Below are 17042 nucleotides of genomic sequence, written 5' to 3'. Positions count from 1 at the left end.
CTCTTTGTATGATTTATTGTGCTTCACTACACTTGAGAGAGAGTCAAGTCCCATCAGCATTATCACCTTCCTTTCCTCTTTTCCCCCACTTTGCTTCAATAAGGCCGATAGAAGTCAAGAGAAAAAGAGACCATCCCCTTGCTTTAAGTCATGAATGAGTGAGATAATTGCTCGAGGTTCAAAGAGAACATAAGAAGACACCCCTTTGCTTGTTCTCCCTGCCCTTACGTGCTCTGGTCAAGAAAGATCAAGAGATTTGTCCTTTGCTATAGGTCCGCAGCAGCAAGGAAGAGAAATACTCTTTCCTTGCTTTTCTCCTCTTCTTTTGTTGAACCCTTATGCCCCCCTTTGTTCTCCCCTTTCATGCGATAACTTCCCCCTTCTTACTCTCGCCAAAAACGAGCACAAGAGAGAGAGGCCCTGCTCATTTCCTCAAGGTCGAAAGCGAGACAGAGATTGTGAGAAGTAGAAGACCCAAGAAGGGGCTTGCTCTCTATCCTTCCTTCGGCCACATTCTTTCCTCCTTTTTCCATTCTTCTCAAAGATGAGAGAGAGAGAGAGAGAGAGAGAGAGAGAGAGAGAGAGAGAGAGAGAGAGAGAGAGAGAGAGAGAGAGAGAGAGAGAGAGAGAGAGTTTTCTCTCCGATGAGAGTGAGAGAGGGAGAGAGATTTTCTCTCCTTATTCCCTTCTTCCCTCATCTCCTTTACTTCACCTTGTTCTTTTTCTATTGCCCTTCCATTAAAAAGAAAACCCCTTTTCCCCTCCCACAACAACCATAGATCCATGATTGATGTGGCATGGGAAACACTGTGATGATGTGGTTGTAGGACACTTAGCACCAATTCAACAACTTTCCATGCGTTTTCCTCCTATTTCACAAACATTAACCCATTGGTTTGGGTACCCCACTAAAGATGGCCAAGGGGGGTGCCCATTTCCCCTTTAGGTGCTTCCCAAGTTCGCCATACATTTTTAACAAAGAATTACCAAGCGCAACATCCCTAGAATAACAATATCAACATGCAATTTTATGCCTATGTTGTCATCATTTCAAACACAAAGCTCTTGATGCACTCTTGTACTTCGTGACCTGCACCACATTTGGTATACATAACGACAAATGAATTGCTAAAATCATCATCTTAAGCTGCTTTACACTGCTTTGTTGGGCATATTTTGCTATCGATGTTCTTCAAAAGCCAACCTTTCGAACACGAAGCTCTTTAATAACTTTTTGTGCTTTCTAAAGCACACTACATTTGGTCTACATGTCAACCAAGCACTTCACCCAAACCTTCCATTGCTACTTTAGTGTTGAGCTTATCCCATGAACAACGTACCCCAAATAATGTCAATATCCAAATTGTAAGCTCCTCTTGCACTTGTGTGCTTTCAAAAGTGCATTGCATTTGGCATGCATACCCTCCCATGCATTGGCGAACACAATATTTGTTATGATTTTGAATTACATCACATTTGGGATAAATATTGACCAAAGATTTTTCAAATACAAAATCATTATAAACAATTCTCCAAACTTTATCTACTTTTGAATCCATTTTTCCTATTCTCGGAAGCTCATAACTATAGAGAGAGTTTTATCAGCCATAACTTGAACATTATTTGAGCACTTAAAGCACATGCTCTAGCCCGTGCTAGACACTATTATCCAAAACTTTGTAAAATTGAAGCCGATCACCCATGCATGCATCTTGAGTCCGGTCCAAAAATAGCCAAAACCAACCCCGGGAAGATATCAAAGTGCCCAAAACTTTCCCGTCCGGAGTCCGATTGACGAGCCATAAACACAAGCATGAGAATCACTTTGAGAACTACACAATTGGCCCATAAACTTACACTTTGGCTACTTTCAAGCATATCTACTTACATAATCAAGAACACAATTATTGGCTCCCAAAAACCATATCTAATATACATTTAAGTTTACATTAACCTATCATCGTACCCCATCACTACACAATTAACATGTAAACCTCAAATAGGTTTAATATGCATCCTTTAATCCTATTTTCATTTGTGGAAGCGGAGCAACACCAAATCCACCCCCTCTGAACTTGCACATCATCTAGCATGTGCCAACCGTCACCTTGAAACTGCAAGCAGACATACATATTCACCCAATCACTGACCCATTGTAAGCATGCTTTGAAATCCTCCCAATTTTTGGCTTCATAAGAGTATTAGGACCCTATACCTAATGAATCCCCTATGTCATGGCACATAGACATCCTCTGCCCAAAGCCATAGGCATCATCTGGCCCTTTTGGCTTAAACAAAATAATAAGAAACTGCCCAAATATTGGAGCCTCATAATATCCACATGGCCATACATTACTTGTCTTGACCAGCATCAAACATCCTTGGTGCAAGTATGCTACTCTCAAGCCACAAGCAGCCACGTTATGTATCCAAAAGTACCCATCCATATTGAACCTGCTTTCAAAGATCCATAGAATCTCTTGGATCAAACACCATTGAGATAACATAGCATTGATGAGACCCACAATAGATTAGAGCTTCACCTAAAACATAGTGCAGTACCCATATACCGTTAAATTTTGGAACCTTTAGCTTGTTACCAACAAGAATACAAGAGCACCGTCTCCCTTTTATTGGTATCCAGAATATTACTGACATTAACATCAATACAAAGAGCATCCAAACCCACCCATAGGTAGTACATTGTCCAAAAAGTAGAGGAAACTATGCATTCCCTACATTAACCATGGTGATTTAGCCTCATCATATCATGAACCTTTAAACAATCTATACATGTATCAAAGAAATACTTATTTGGGATTCCAACTTTATCATGAATAACAGCTTCAACCTATAAATCTTCATCCACAACACCCTCCTTTGAACTTGTAGAGCCTTGGAAATATTCATCATTTGTCAAAGAGCTAGAAATTGCTTCCTCTTGCAACTCATGGAGAAGGCATATAAGGAAGAAGTCCTTGGATATTCTGCACTTGTGGAGGTTCTTCTTGCACCCCCTGTGAACAGGTATATACATCAAAACATCTAGAAATCCTTGAAAACAATCCATGCAGAGGTCACTAGCCTGTGAAACACTTGCATCATAGTCTCTATCTTCATCTAAACCTTCACCGAAACCACTAATGGAGGAAACTACCATGCGATCAATTTTTGAAAAATTGCCATCAATTTCAATTTTAGCATCGAATTTTATATTAAATTACCTAAAACATGATCCTCTGGGACTAAATCTGCTACTTCTGAAGTTGCATCTGCTTTAACATTACTTCTTGCATAAATTTGTTCCCAAAATTCATCATAGCTAAGTAACTGTAGCTGATCCCCATCACCTTTACTAAAAATAATGTGGCTCTTCCCAATAATTTTCTTCCTTGAGCTTCCATGAATGAAACCATCTGTGAAATAGTTCCATTGTGTGGGATACGTTTCTGCCAGCTCCTAGGCTTGATCTTTGAACTCGGAACCTACTTCTTCAAAAGGTGCAACCATCCAATCTTCTAGAATCTCTTGAATCTTCATCTATGCTACGTAGCATGCAAGGAAACCCTCTGGATCATGCCCTTGAAAAACAAGACACTGGTCACATACGACATCAAGTGCCCTCTCTCACATTATCTATCTGCTCTTTCATCTTCATAGCTTCCACTTTGAGCACACATCCTTGTACCAATTCAAGAATTTTTAAAAATCTAGAACGGCCAAAAAAAAAAAAAAAAAACCCTTTGGAAGTTAACTCTTCCATAAATTCCATTATCTTCTTTGAATTCTCCATCTGTACCTCTTAGCTTGGCTCGCTTTGTGTCAGCTTCACAGAAGATGTCAAGATAAAAAGGGTTTGCAAGGTGAGACAGGAAGGCACGGGGTCTCTAGCTGTGAGAGATGGTAGAGAGAGAAAAGAGCAGAAATAGATAAATGAATGCTAGCAAGAACCCAAGATGAGAACTATATTATTGAAATTAGAATAACTTGTACAAGGGGTGGTCTAATCAACCTCAAACAATTGCCATGGTGGTTTAGAAAAACTCTAGGTAAAGTTTAGTCAACAACTCCAGCATTGAAAATCAATTTGAACCGCTACTTGGCTCCCAATCCATCATGATAGTGGAGTCTCCTTGATGCATGTCAAAGCCCTCATAACTGCATGCACTCAAGTCCCTCAATGAGCGTAGATTGGACCTTACTTCAAACATCGATGATTGCCCATCTCTTGTCGAGCTCCCCTTTCCTTTACCAAAGCTTATCAATAAATTGAAATCCCTTATTCGCTTCTCATTCCAATCATAAGAAAATCAATTGCCAATAACAACCCAAATTCTTTTTCATCTTCAACCCTTCCACACCAACTCATTGTATGATTTATCTAGCTTCACTACGGTTGAGAGAGAGTCAAGTCCCGTCGTTGTCATCACCTTCCTTTCCTCTTTTCCCCCACTTTGCTTCACGAAATCCGGGAACAGTGAAGAGAAAAAGAGACCATCCCCTTGCTTTAGGTCGTGAATGAGAGAGATAATTGCTTGAGGTTGAGAGAGATCATAAGAAGATACCCCTTTGCTTGTTCTCCCTGCCCTTTCTTGCTCTTCTCAAGGTTAACCGTAGTGATCAGGGAGTTGCTCTTTGCTCTAGGTCCATGTAAGACAAACGAGGATTGGACCATGCAACTCTCCACATGACCATGCTCTTTATAGGCCTTGCCTAGCTATTAATGGGGCCCCCTTGACCGTATATCCATCCTGGCCCTTGGCTTGTCGCTCGATCTTACCCTAGGCCTGACATTACTCCCCCCTTGGAGAATCGTTTTTGTTCTCAAAAACAAAAGTGGTTGTATCTTTATAAGAACACTAATGTTTTCCACGGTGGCATCCTTCATGGATCGAGCTGTTCGATTGGCTGGAACAGGTTCAGTAGGAGGTTCAATAAAACCAAGAATAACATCTTGATTTTCCACATTGTTGTCCCTTTGCAACCGCCTTGTGTAACCACATGAGCATGCTAAATGAGTTATCACAACAAAGATGTACCTCTTTTCACTCTCCAAGAAAGTAACTAGTTGATGTAACTCATTAGCAAAGCATAAGTCCTTGACATGTTTTCAAGGTTCAACATTAAACAACCCCACCATGACTAGTGTTCAAGGTTGAGAACCTGACTTACACATGAAGAGACTAAAGCTAGTCCGCAACATGCTTTACCTTATGGTAAGCAAACTCCAACTAGAGAAATACATGCTTTCTAATTGGATTTCTTGGTGCTAACGTACACGCTTTGCATATACTTTAACACAAGATTACACTTATCTGCCTATCCTCTTTGAATACTAACAGTGAGGTATGTTTTTCCCATCGTTTACAGACAACCGTCCAAAATGACTGGTAAACAAGGATCATAATTCCTTACAATGTGCTTGAGGAATCAACAATGTTGTAAATAACCATCTTGATTAATTGGAAAGATCAAGCACCCAAACCAAGCCATGACCTTTACTGGTGATTGGTAGATCTATGTCACAAATGTGCATGCCGCTTCAAATTAGCCTTTGCTAAACACTAGGACCCATAACACCTAGTGTGCATGCATTTAGCAAAAACAAATCCAACCCTGCATATCCATGACCCCCCTGGGCTGGCCATTGACATGACATTGTGTGTGGAGGTAACTGCAAATACGCTACGACGTGCATGAGAGGGACCCTCATTAACTTTGCTCCACATTGTCTAAACCGAACTCCTTGAGTTCCTAGACCATGTTGTATCCCACGTGACAACATGTGCCAAAGAAAAACCCTATATATGGGTCCATAATTGCATAATGCCGAAAAGTATTTGGGACAGTGTGGCCCAAATTTATGTGCTCTTACATGACATTGTCATGTCTTTGAAGAGCAAAATGGATGAAAGCATTCAAGCTTATTCATCTGACTTGAAAAGTTCAAGCAAAACATATTCAAAAATGGAATAAAACCACCTGTATATTGAACACAATGTTCAGTTACTTGTAGTCAAAGGGACTTGCCCAAATTTCCCGCCTGTAAAGGCCTAGGAACACGAATTGAAAATTAGTGAAATTCAAGTAGTATTGCACATGAAACCATGGGTGTTGCCTTTGCAATCCATACCCCTTGCTTAAAATCTACATTGTCAAACCCCTTTATTAGATTTTGCAGAGGAACTGCTCAACTAGCAGTGAATAGTAATTGAAGTCAACTTTGGAAGTTGAAAGTGTCCACTACCCCTTGTTAGCTTGTGGACTTCTTTCCTTTAAACTGCAAGTGTGAAAGTTCCAAGAATTCACCATCAACACTTAATATGTGATTTAGTAATCACGAGTTGGGTCTTATCCTAAAACTATACTCGTATAGACACTCTCAGTGGTATAGATAAAATAGGAGATCCACTTTGGAATTGTATTCACAAATGGATATTTTCTAGACCTTAAAATCCATAATCTTGGGTTTTCCTGAATAGTCGTGCTGTTTGAATGCTTGCTTCATCCATACACCTTGGCATAGATAAGCCTTTACGAGTTTAAGACTTTCAAAAACTCAATTTCATCTTCATACTTTCAAGTATGCAATGCTAAAAGAACACCCAAAAAATCAGTAATGGAAAGACTCGTGCTTGTCCTTTAGAATCGATGGGTACTCAACTGGATAGAATTGTTCAATCTTGAAAGCAACCACTGATGGATTACAAATAGATGGCTCTTAGACATTCTGAAATATATGACTCTTAGCCCTTCCTGGTACCATATCGACATAGAAAGATTTTAGTAAAATCATGCCTAATTTGTCACGGGAACCGAATAATAGAGATAGACAGCAAAACAGAGGAAGAAATCTTTGTATTGATAGTGTTTGATACAACAGAGGAGCAAAATATATGGGCGCACTCCGTTGTACGGAGCTCGAACCTCCCGACCACCCCCGAGCTTCAATTCGCTTGCATGCAGCGTCTCACTCGCACTCGCACTCGCACTCTCACTTGCACTCGCACTCGCACTCGCACTCGCAGAAGAAGAGATCGGTGAATGATTCCCAAACGCACCACCCGTCGTGCTTTTATCCTTCTTTTCCTCGAAAAGCCTGCACGATTTTTGCACCAAGTATACCTGCGAGAATAATATAAGAACGTGATCGCTAAGCGATCCGTAAAGGTTAGATTTTTATCATGACACTTTGCACAGATCCGGTTTCACAAACTGATTTCTGCATCGCCTACAAAATAGTCAAAAGAACATACTCGTGCAACCAATTCAACATGATAATCAAAGTAAAAAAACATAATTTTATACCTTCATAATCTCAATTGCAATACTCTATCATGAAGAAACAATCCACTTCTTGGTTGATAGCAGGGAGAGTTGTATGATGTTGTATGTCTGTCTGTCCCTGTGTATACTACACTGCTGCTGCCTTCTATTTGTTTTCATCATAACTTTTACAAAAGAACTCAGAACAAAGCAATCCAGGTACTCAAAACGACGGGAATAGGTTTGGTCTACAAGGCCACGTACACAGAATTGCGAAAAACATCTCTGTTTGGCTAAAAACGCAACTTTTAGGTCGCGACTCATAAAACCTCTATTTTGGGTCTCCACTACTTTTACAACTTATTTTAAGCCTACCCATGCATTTTAAGATAAAACACATAAATATAAAACATTGATATTAATAAAAATCTCAATTTTACTGTTCATAGACAGACTATCTATTATTCATTAATCTTTATCAAATCCGTCTTTAGTGTATTATTTAAAAAAAAGAATATATGTTCTCTCTTAATATCTCAACTCATTCGTATAAGCTCTATTTAATAGACTATTCAACAATCTTTCAAATCGTGCTAATGAAAGATATGCCCTGCTACATTTTTTTCGACTTTAAGAACTTCAAAGACTAGTCCTTATTACATAATTTTACCTTTCTCGTAGAGAATAGAGAAGAGAGAGAGAGAGAGAGAGAGAGAGAGAGAGAGAGAGAGAATACTGGGCTTAGGAAATTCTCTTATTCGACTGTGTTGTATTTTCTTGCATATGCCTCTCTGTAGATACGTATGCTTCTATGTAGACAATGGATGTGTGGTAGCTTATCATAATAAGCGTACAATAGTGTGCTTGTACAACGCTCGTAGTAGAGAGAGCTACCATAAGTCACATCTTAACCCACCTGCCTTGTATGTGGTCATGACTATACCAGAGTAACTTAGGTATGGCACTTTGCTTGTGAATAAAAATAAAATAAACAATGTCTAAGTCAACAATAATTTACCTTGTCCTTGACAGAGTAGCTAATTTTATAGCAAAAGTGTATACAATGATAGGGTGTCGTACACCCATCGTACTAGTATAATATGCAGACACATCAAAGAATAGAATAATAAGCCCTTGGCTTCCATGACAGTCTCAATCATGTGAGCCCTTGGTATACGTGCCTTACATGATTACATCGGCATGGATACATCAAAGTGCATCGTTGCATAAACTGTGAGCTTATATCCACGTACTGCCAAAGATGTGTGCCGTTATCATTGATTTGAAGTCAAGTCAATAACACCTTATCACATAAGAGAAGCCTTGCTTCGCAAGAAGTCTGGCAAAGTACTTTGCTTTGCATAGTTGAGAAATCTTTTCACATAAAAGGTTGAATTATAGAAGAAACAAGCATAACTTGAATTTTACTAACCTTGTCGTCCACTTCTGGCCAGGTGTCTAGTAATTCATAAATAAGACTCTCACTTGAACCTGGCTCACAGCCATATGTACTACTAGAATGAATTATCATATGTGTCATATACTCCCTCTTGTGACATTAAAACCTGTGGACATCTTGGCAAGTCCCCCCCCCCCAAGTTCGTATTCTCATAGCATATTCCAAACGTGAGAAGACTTGTCTTTGCATGATACATCTCAATAGCCCCACTTTGGATGCTACCATTGCTCGTAGGTAAGAAATACTCTTGCTCACAGATAGATGTCATAGCAAAAGAAAGTTGATCTTGCCAAACATTCACAAATAATCGACCTTGTCCAATTATACAACGTATTGAGAAAAAGAAAAATACATGTGAAGTATGTACCTCATACTTGCTTGGATTGATTATCGTTGTCCTTGACCATATAGATTTGTCTTGATCGATGAATGTATAAAAATAGTTTACCTAGAAGCCATGCCCTAGAAAAATTATAAATTCAGAATATGATAATGAGAAACCCGTGTCAGATTCTCAAGTTGTAACAAGTGGTCCGGGGACTTTCTCGTCTTGATTGCAGCTCAAAGCCAATGTGAGTCTTATGCGATTGATTTAAAAAACTCCATACTACACCTTGCCTTTGGAGTAGTTGCCTCTTGAAATAGTATCAAGTCTAGAAATAGGCCGTGTCGATCTCCTTGAGATTCTTGAGAGGCGTTTTGTAATCAAGTCGTGCTTGATCTGGATTTGAAAACTAATCTCATTGGTCCTTGCCAATAATATATGCATTGAAATTTTAATGATGATGGTAACAATCAAAAGACGTGTTGTGCTTGTGCTTGTGCTTGTACTTGGAGTGTTAAAAGTGCATTCTCCACTATTGCATGACAGGGCTATGCACCATATTATGAAAAATTTGCCAAACAAATTGAAATCTATTCATACCTTATGATGTCCTTATACTGACTTGCTGAGGGGCCTTGCCTAATTTCGTAATCAGTGAAGGCTATACTCACTTGGTCGCAACTTGCATGTCTATCACGATGATCCACAGCCAACACCATGCCTTGCATGGATTTTGCATTAGTTAGGTATTTGCCATCGCTCAAAAATAAAAATTTCTATGTGCTTCAAATTCCGCCCTCCTTGAGAGCTTGATCAAATGTGGTGGTGTTTTCTGGACACAACTGCATGCCTTGGTTGCCTTGAACTCTCTACCTTCGAAACAATTGACCTTGCTTGTGAGTCTTCAATTACAAGTCCTTGTTGCCTGCGAACTCCAAGGTGTGACCCTGTTGCCCTCATGCCGTGCATGCTTGCCGAGTTTATTTTTGAAGTTGTTGCCAAATTTTGCAACCTTGATTTCCTTGTTGTGAATGGTGATTAGTGGGCATACACCCTTATATTATTTTAGGGTGGATTTTGGATGACCTTGGGCACCCACCGTTTGAAACCACCTCCAAAAGAAGGCAATGGCGGCAGCCAGCAGCGCAGAAGGGAGAAGAAACACTCGACATGCCTTGTAAGATGCTCAACAGGAGTCGAGGATGAAACGATTTCTCGTTTGAAATGTGGCACGTATCCATCAAGTCAATCACACTATCCCCATCATGCTTTCTACATGTAAATCCATTGGTTCCACTCCATAAAGCCCACACCATTCGCAATGAGCATACCTGTGCTATTATGCACGCATAAAAGTATTGTTCCATAGTGATTTGGCTCTTTCTCATTTATTGAAGTACGATCATAGAAATGAACTTCCTTTAAGTCCCTTAAAATGTATGCCATATCAAATTGTTGAGTATCATGTTGCAATGTGTTTGTGTGAGCATTCATATCCCCAAAGACAATAACATCACCTTTGTCTTTAAAATAAATAATGTCCTCCTCTAAATCAACAGATTGATGATCTCTATCCATGTATGTATGAAAGGGGGAATCATGATGACGAATGTAGCAACCCACTACAAAAATGAGTGCTCTTTTTGGTGTCATAGTTTTCAGCCATACATAGCATTTGTGCTTGTCATCTTTCACAATTAATACAAAATCTTCCAGTCCTTTCTTAATCATACATGTTATCCCTCCTTGCCCTCTTTGTTGCTACCAATTCTTTGACCACATCAATGAATAATCCTCCAATACATTACTCCTCTGTGTATCATGCTCCCAAGTTTGACCAAGAAGTACACCATCGGCTTTACTTGTTAGTTCATCTCTGCCAACCCCCGCATCCCATGGGTATCCACCATTGCAATTCCAAAAGCATACTTTCAATTGTAACTTGGCCTCATAGGTCGTGCATTCTTATTTGCTCAAGGGACTTGCCTCCCCCTTGGGCATGTTTTCTTCATGAGAGATCTATTACCATATATGTGGTAGTGATGTATGTGAACAAACTTTGGACCGTCGAGGCATTTTTTCCCTCACTAGGAGGTTTTCCCCCCTATGCATTGTATATACAACCATCACTCTAGGGCTTACTTATCTTTCTATTGTGCACTAAGCAATATACTCTCTATTGTGTGCTTTGAGTTTCTTCATCTTCTCCAAGCTGTGTGTGTTTCCTTGCAACCCTAATTCCAAAAATTGGTATCATCTAGTAGGTTGCATCCTCTTGGGAATAGTTGCCACAATGTGGCCAACATCTAGCTGCTCACTTTTCTCCAGTTTGGGTGGGCTTTGGTGAGTGTCAGCAGGTTGATTAATACTTTGAAAGAGCTCATACAATATGGTGTTCTCATAATTTTTGTTCGGGCTTATTTTGGCCTTAGTTTCCACTTTAGGTAGTACTGCACATGCAATTTTATCCTTTTGCGCATAATTTTTGTCAGTGCAATTTTTTGTAGAACAAGTCCCTTACAATTGGTTTGGGTTGTGCTATATAGCACATGTTAGTCTTACTTTGTTTTTCCTCTTTTCGACCAGTTTTCATATCAGATGTAGTCAATCGCCAATATGGTTGACAACACAGATGCTTTCAAGATGTTTGATGCTAAGGATAAACTGGATGGGGATAATTGGGTATACATGATGACACATGTTCTTGTGTCAAAGGGCGTTTGGATGTTGTGCATGGCATTGATGTACATCCACCTTCTGTGGATACACGCTATGGTGAGGATGTTACAGGTTCTTGTAGGTTTGTTGCGCCTACAACTAAGCAGTCCCATTGGGATGTTAGGGATCCACAAGCTCATGATTTGATTGCATTATTTGTGAAGCATAGTATTCAAATTTTCTCAACAAAATGAGCAAAACAGGCTTCGGATACTATGGCTGATCTTTAAGCAAGTTGCAGTGAGGCTAAAATTGTACTACTGCGTAAAGAGGTGGAGTCGAATATTATGCAAGAGCAAGATGACATGGAAACTTTCCTTGCTGGTATCAAGAATATAAATGAGCAACTCATTTCTACAGGTGATTTCATTTCTGATAGTTCACTTGTGTAGACCGTTCGTCATGCATTGCTAGACTCTTACCTAAATTTTGATAGTACTTGGAGACTTATGACACAAAAAAACTTGATGCAGTCAAGTTTGATGCATTATGCACATTGCTATTGCAAGAGTCACTTTCAAGAAAGAAGAGGGCTAAACAGTGTGGAATTGAACAAGATTTTGTTGTTGCTCAAAGAAAAGGTGGTAACAACAATGTAGACTTCTCATGGTTCTTCAGTGAGTGGAAAATCACTTGTTCCTAATGCTTCGGATGGTAGCACCTCTTTTGGGATTTCTGGTGAAAAGAACAAGAAAAAGATGCATTGTCATTATTGCAAGGCTAATGATCACTTTCTAAAGAAATGTCCTAAGTTGAAGGCAAAAGAGGCCAAGAACCGTTTGTGTGTATCTGCACTTGCGAGACTCGATCTTGTTTTCAAATTTGCGGATGACAGATGTACAACTCATGATCTCAGTTTTGGTGATGAAATAGTTACATCTAACATTTTGTGATGTGGGTTGTATAAGCTCACTTTGTATGACAAATATGAGCATAATATTGCAAACATAGTTCTGGATTCAAAGGTTGTTTCAGATAAAAACTTTGGGATGCACGTTTTGGAAATTTTAATTTTGCAAGCTTGCATGTTGCAAAAATCTTATATGGTTTCTTATTTGCTACCTCTTGAAGCACCTTCTAAGCATGTTTGTGAAGGTTGTATTTTGGGTAAAATGAAGCATTCAAAGGTTTCAAAGGATGGTTCAGTAAGGCCTACCTAAATGTACTATGGACGCTCTCTGTTCAGATCGAGGGGAGGAGTATATGTCTTATGAGTTTAATGCATTTCTGGCTAATTGTGGATAATACACCAATGCATAATGCCAATTACACCTCAACAAAATGATGTTGTTGAAAGAAAAAATAGGTCGCTTACGGAGATGGCACGATGTATGGTGAAGAGTCAAGCTTTGCTATGTTCGTTTAGGCTTGAGGCTATCATTTTGTGCTACTTATATACTTAACCAGTTTCCTATGAAAGCTTTTCAATCTATGACTCCTTATGAAGCATTGCAGGATAAAAACAAATCTATTACTTGCATGCATGTTTTTGGATGTTTAGTTTATGCTTTGGTGCCACAAATGCAACACAAAAAATTGGATGAGAAGACTGTTAAATGCATTTTTTTTTGTTACAATACTGAAAGGAAAGGTTATAGGTTATACCATCCGCAAACAAAACGTATCTTGGTTTCACAATATTGTGTTTGTGGAAGATTTTGTTCAGCCTTTGTTATCATGTACTAGAGATAGTAATGTGGTTGCCTCTTTTTAATAGTGGAAACTTGAATGTAAACTCTAATGAGGCTTAGCCTATTGCTAATGCATATGTACATGATGTACTTGATGTGGAAAGGGCTGGGAATGAGGAGAGTGGAGGTATGCCAAAATGGCTGGTGCATACTTTGCGTGATAGGATATTGGATGCACCTATGTCTAGTCGTACTTGTTCAACTTCTCACCATGCACATGTGTCAAATTGTCATGCTTTGGCGGTTTCTAATCTACGTTATGAGGAGGGACCTCTTTCTCTTTTAATGAAGCACGAAATTCTTGGATGGCTGCCACACAACTAGGATATGATGCACTTATAGAAAATGACACATGGACTTTATGTGATTTGTCTCCTGGCAAAAGGGCCATTGTCATGAAGTGGGTTAACAAGTTGAAACGTAAGCCGGATGGTGAGATTGATCGCTACAATACTAGACTTGTTGAAAAAGGTTAAGCACAACAAAAAGGCATTGACTATGAAGAAGAGACCTTTGCTCCCACTTGTCATATGACTCTTGTTCATTTTCTATGTCCATTGGCATATCATTTTGGATGGAATGTACATCAATCAGACATTGTTACTAGTTTTTTGAATGGTGATATATTTGCGGAAGTTCATGTACTTCAGCCTCACGGTTTTGTTAAGAAAGGACATGAAGATAAAGTGTGCAAATGTAAGAAAGATTTGTGTGGATTGAAGCAGTCTCCTCGTGCTTGGTATGAGAAAGCTGACAGTTATTTGTTTAAATGAGGCTTTCGTAACAGTCCCACATAAAGCACTTTGTATGTCAAGTGTGAGGATAATGTACTTCTCATCGTCGTTCTATATGTAGATAATTTGCTAATTACTAGTCTGAATGAGACACACATTGCTGAATTCAAGGCTGATTTGAATGCTACTTTCAAGATTAAAGACTTGGGACTTTTGCATCATTACTCGGGCATACAATTTAAGAAGTGTGATGCGGGTATTGCCTTGTCTCAAGCAAGATACATAGAGACATTACTATGTAAGTTTGGCCTTGAGGACTGCAAACCTATTGCTATTCCCATGGAGATAGGTTTGAAATTAAGTCTTCATGATGTTGGTGATGTTTCCAATGTCACTCTTTATGGACGCCTTATTTATGTATGCAATATGAGGCGAACTGTTCAGTTTGCAATCTCAGAGGTTAGCAGATTTATGCATAGCCCAAGGTCTAAGCATTGGCACGCTGTTAAGAGGATCTTTCCCTACTTGAGTAGCACTTTACATCTTGGTTGTTTTATCCCCCGAAGGATCATTTGACACTAGATTTACATGCTTTTCGGACTCAAATTGGGAATCTGGTTGTTATGACATGCGAGTGTCCACAAGTGGTTTTTGTTTCATGCTCGGTAGTTCATGCATATCATGGTTGAGCAAGAAGCAACCTACTGTGGCCACTTCCACTTGTGAAGCTGAGTACAAGGCATTCTTCATAGCTACAATTGAGTGTGTATGGCTTAGATGCCTTATGCTTGATTTGGGTGTTAGACATGACACTGCCAACATCATCTACACTGACAATTAGAGCACAGAATTGGTAGTTGCGAGGAACCCAATTTTCCATGCTCGCACAAAGCACATTGAGGTGCATTATCACTATGTTAGAGAGAGACTCTCAACGGGAGAGATTAGCTTGGCTTATGTGACGACATAAGACAACGTTATAGATCTGTTCACAAAGGCATTGCCTTGTGAGAAGTTCGAAGCTTTCCGCAAAGGTTTGGGCTTGCTTCCCTTTGTGGATTGATCATGTCCTCATGGCATGGCCCTTACCTATACACTACGTGCCAGCTCTCATTTACCGCATCACTCCCAAGGGGATTTGTTACTATATACGTGGTAGTGATGTGTGTGGGACCATCAGGGCATTTTTTCCCTCACTAGGAGGTTTTTTTCCTTGTGCATTGTAATATGCCCATCATTCTAGGTCTAACTTATCTTTCTACTGTGCACTAAGAAATATACTCTGTGTTGTGTGCCTTGAGCTTCTTCATTTTCTCCAAGCTGTGTGTGTTTCCCTGCAATCCTAATTTCAACAAGATCTCCTTGTTTTTATTATTCCTATCCTTATATGCCTTGCGATGCACATTTTGCTGCTTCACATACAAAACATTTTGTATCCCTCAAATAAATCTAGCTCTTATGAAGAATAATATTTCGTTGGGTCGCATCCAGTATGGTGCATACACTTGGCCGTTCTCCTGAGTGAGGAGCTCCTTGCTTACACACTGCATGTGTCCCGTAAACCATAGATTCGTGACATACCAAATTGGGTTTTAAAAAACCCTTCAATAACAATGGCAAGAGAAGGAAGTGTCTCTAGCTTCTCTTCGATAATTTTATATTTGAAAATTTTCTTGGAATGTGGCTCCTGTTCCTTCAACTCCTCTACGTCCACATTCTCAACATTCTTTGTTTGGGCCATAGCTTGCATGAGAGAGAGAGAGAGAGAGAGAGAGAGAGAGAGAGAGAGAGAGAGAGAGAGAGAGAGAGAGAGAGAGAGAGAGAGAGAGAGAGAGAAAGAAAGAAAGAAAGAAAGAAAGAAAGATTTTTAACGTCTATGTCAGGCCGAAATCGGCCTATGAGACAAATCAAATGTACATGGTGTGTATGTCATCCGTCTATCGGAAAGACAAATGAAACAAAAACTGATACAAAACTGAACTGAGTGTAGGTAGTGGGGTATCTGAGGAGGGATGGAGCTCTATCTCTAGGGGTATATGCATGTCTATATGCTCAAGGTAGTACAATCATGAGAATGCATCAAGCTATCTAGCTCCATCCTGTACTAATGGGGGGATGTAAGATGTGGTACATGGGCGGGTCTGGTGCCAAGGCTGCCCGGATGAAAGCTGTCGGGTCGGCCCTCATCCGGGCCACTCGCTCCTCAGTGGCACGGCGCTCCCGGGCTCGGATCTCCTCGATCTGTCGGTGGTGGGAGCTCGCGCCCCTGTAGCCTGTGACTAGTGGTCGTCGTCTAGCTCGGCTCACCTCCGCCTGTGGGAGTGTCACTCCCCTCTGAGTGTCTGGTGGGGGAGGGGCGGTAATCCTCTGAAAGAAGTCTGTGAGCTGCGACTGTCTCCCCTCTGTCTGTGTAGCTGTGTGTGGCTGTAGTAGTGTGTCCCGATGGCTTTGTATCTCTAGTAAGAACCGTCCGAGCTGTCTCTGATCTCGAGAGTCCATGATCTCTCGGAGAGTGGGCTGTCCTCTGAATAGGGCCTCATACCTGCCTCTGATCTCAGTGTATGCTCTGCATCTACATACAAAGTGCTCCTCACTCTCCACCTCCTCTGTGCAGGCTCTGCAGACGCGCTCCTCCCTGGGAACACCAGTATGTCTCCCGATCTCAATCTCTAACCTGTGTGAAGCCACTCTCAGCTGCCCAATCGCCACCCGTGAGCTATGTGGCATATATGTGTCCATGTAGCGTGGTCTCTGTATGAACCCCGCGGACAATATGGTGAGAAACTGGTCTCTGTAATCTGACATCCTCGTCCCCAAGCCAGGTGACTCCCAGACTCTCCTAGTGTATA

Source organism: Adiantum capillus-veneris, chromosome 10, assembly GCF_014529385.1.
Source record: "Adiantum capillus-veneris isolate H3 chromosome 10, ASM1452938v2, whole genome shotgun sequence".
Classification (NCBI taxonomy): Eukaryota; Viridiplantae; Streptophyta; class Polypodiopsida; order Polypodiales; family Pteridaceae; genus Adiantum; species Adiantum capillus-veneris.
The sequence above is the reverse complement of the archived record's forward strand: the minus strand, read 5'-3'. Positions refer to the sequence as shown.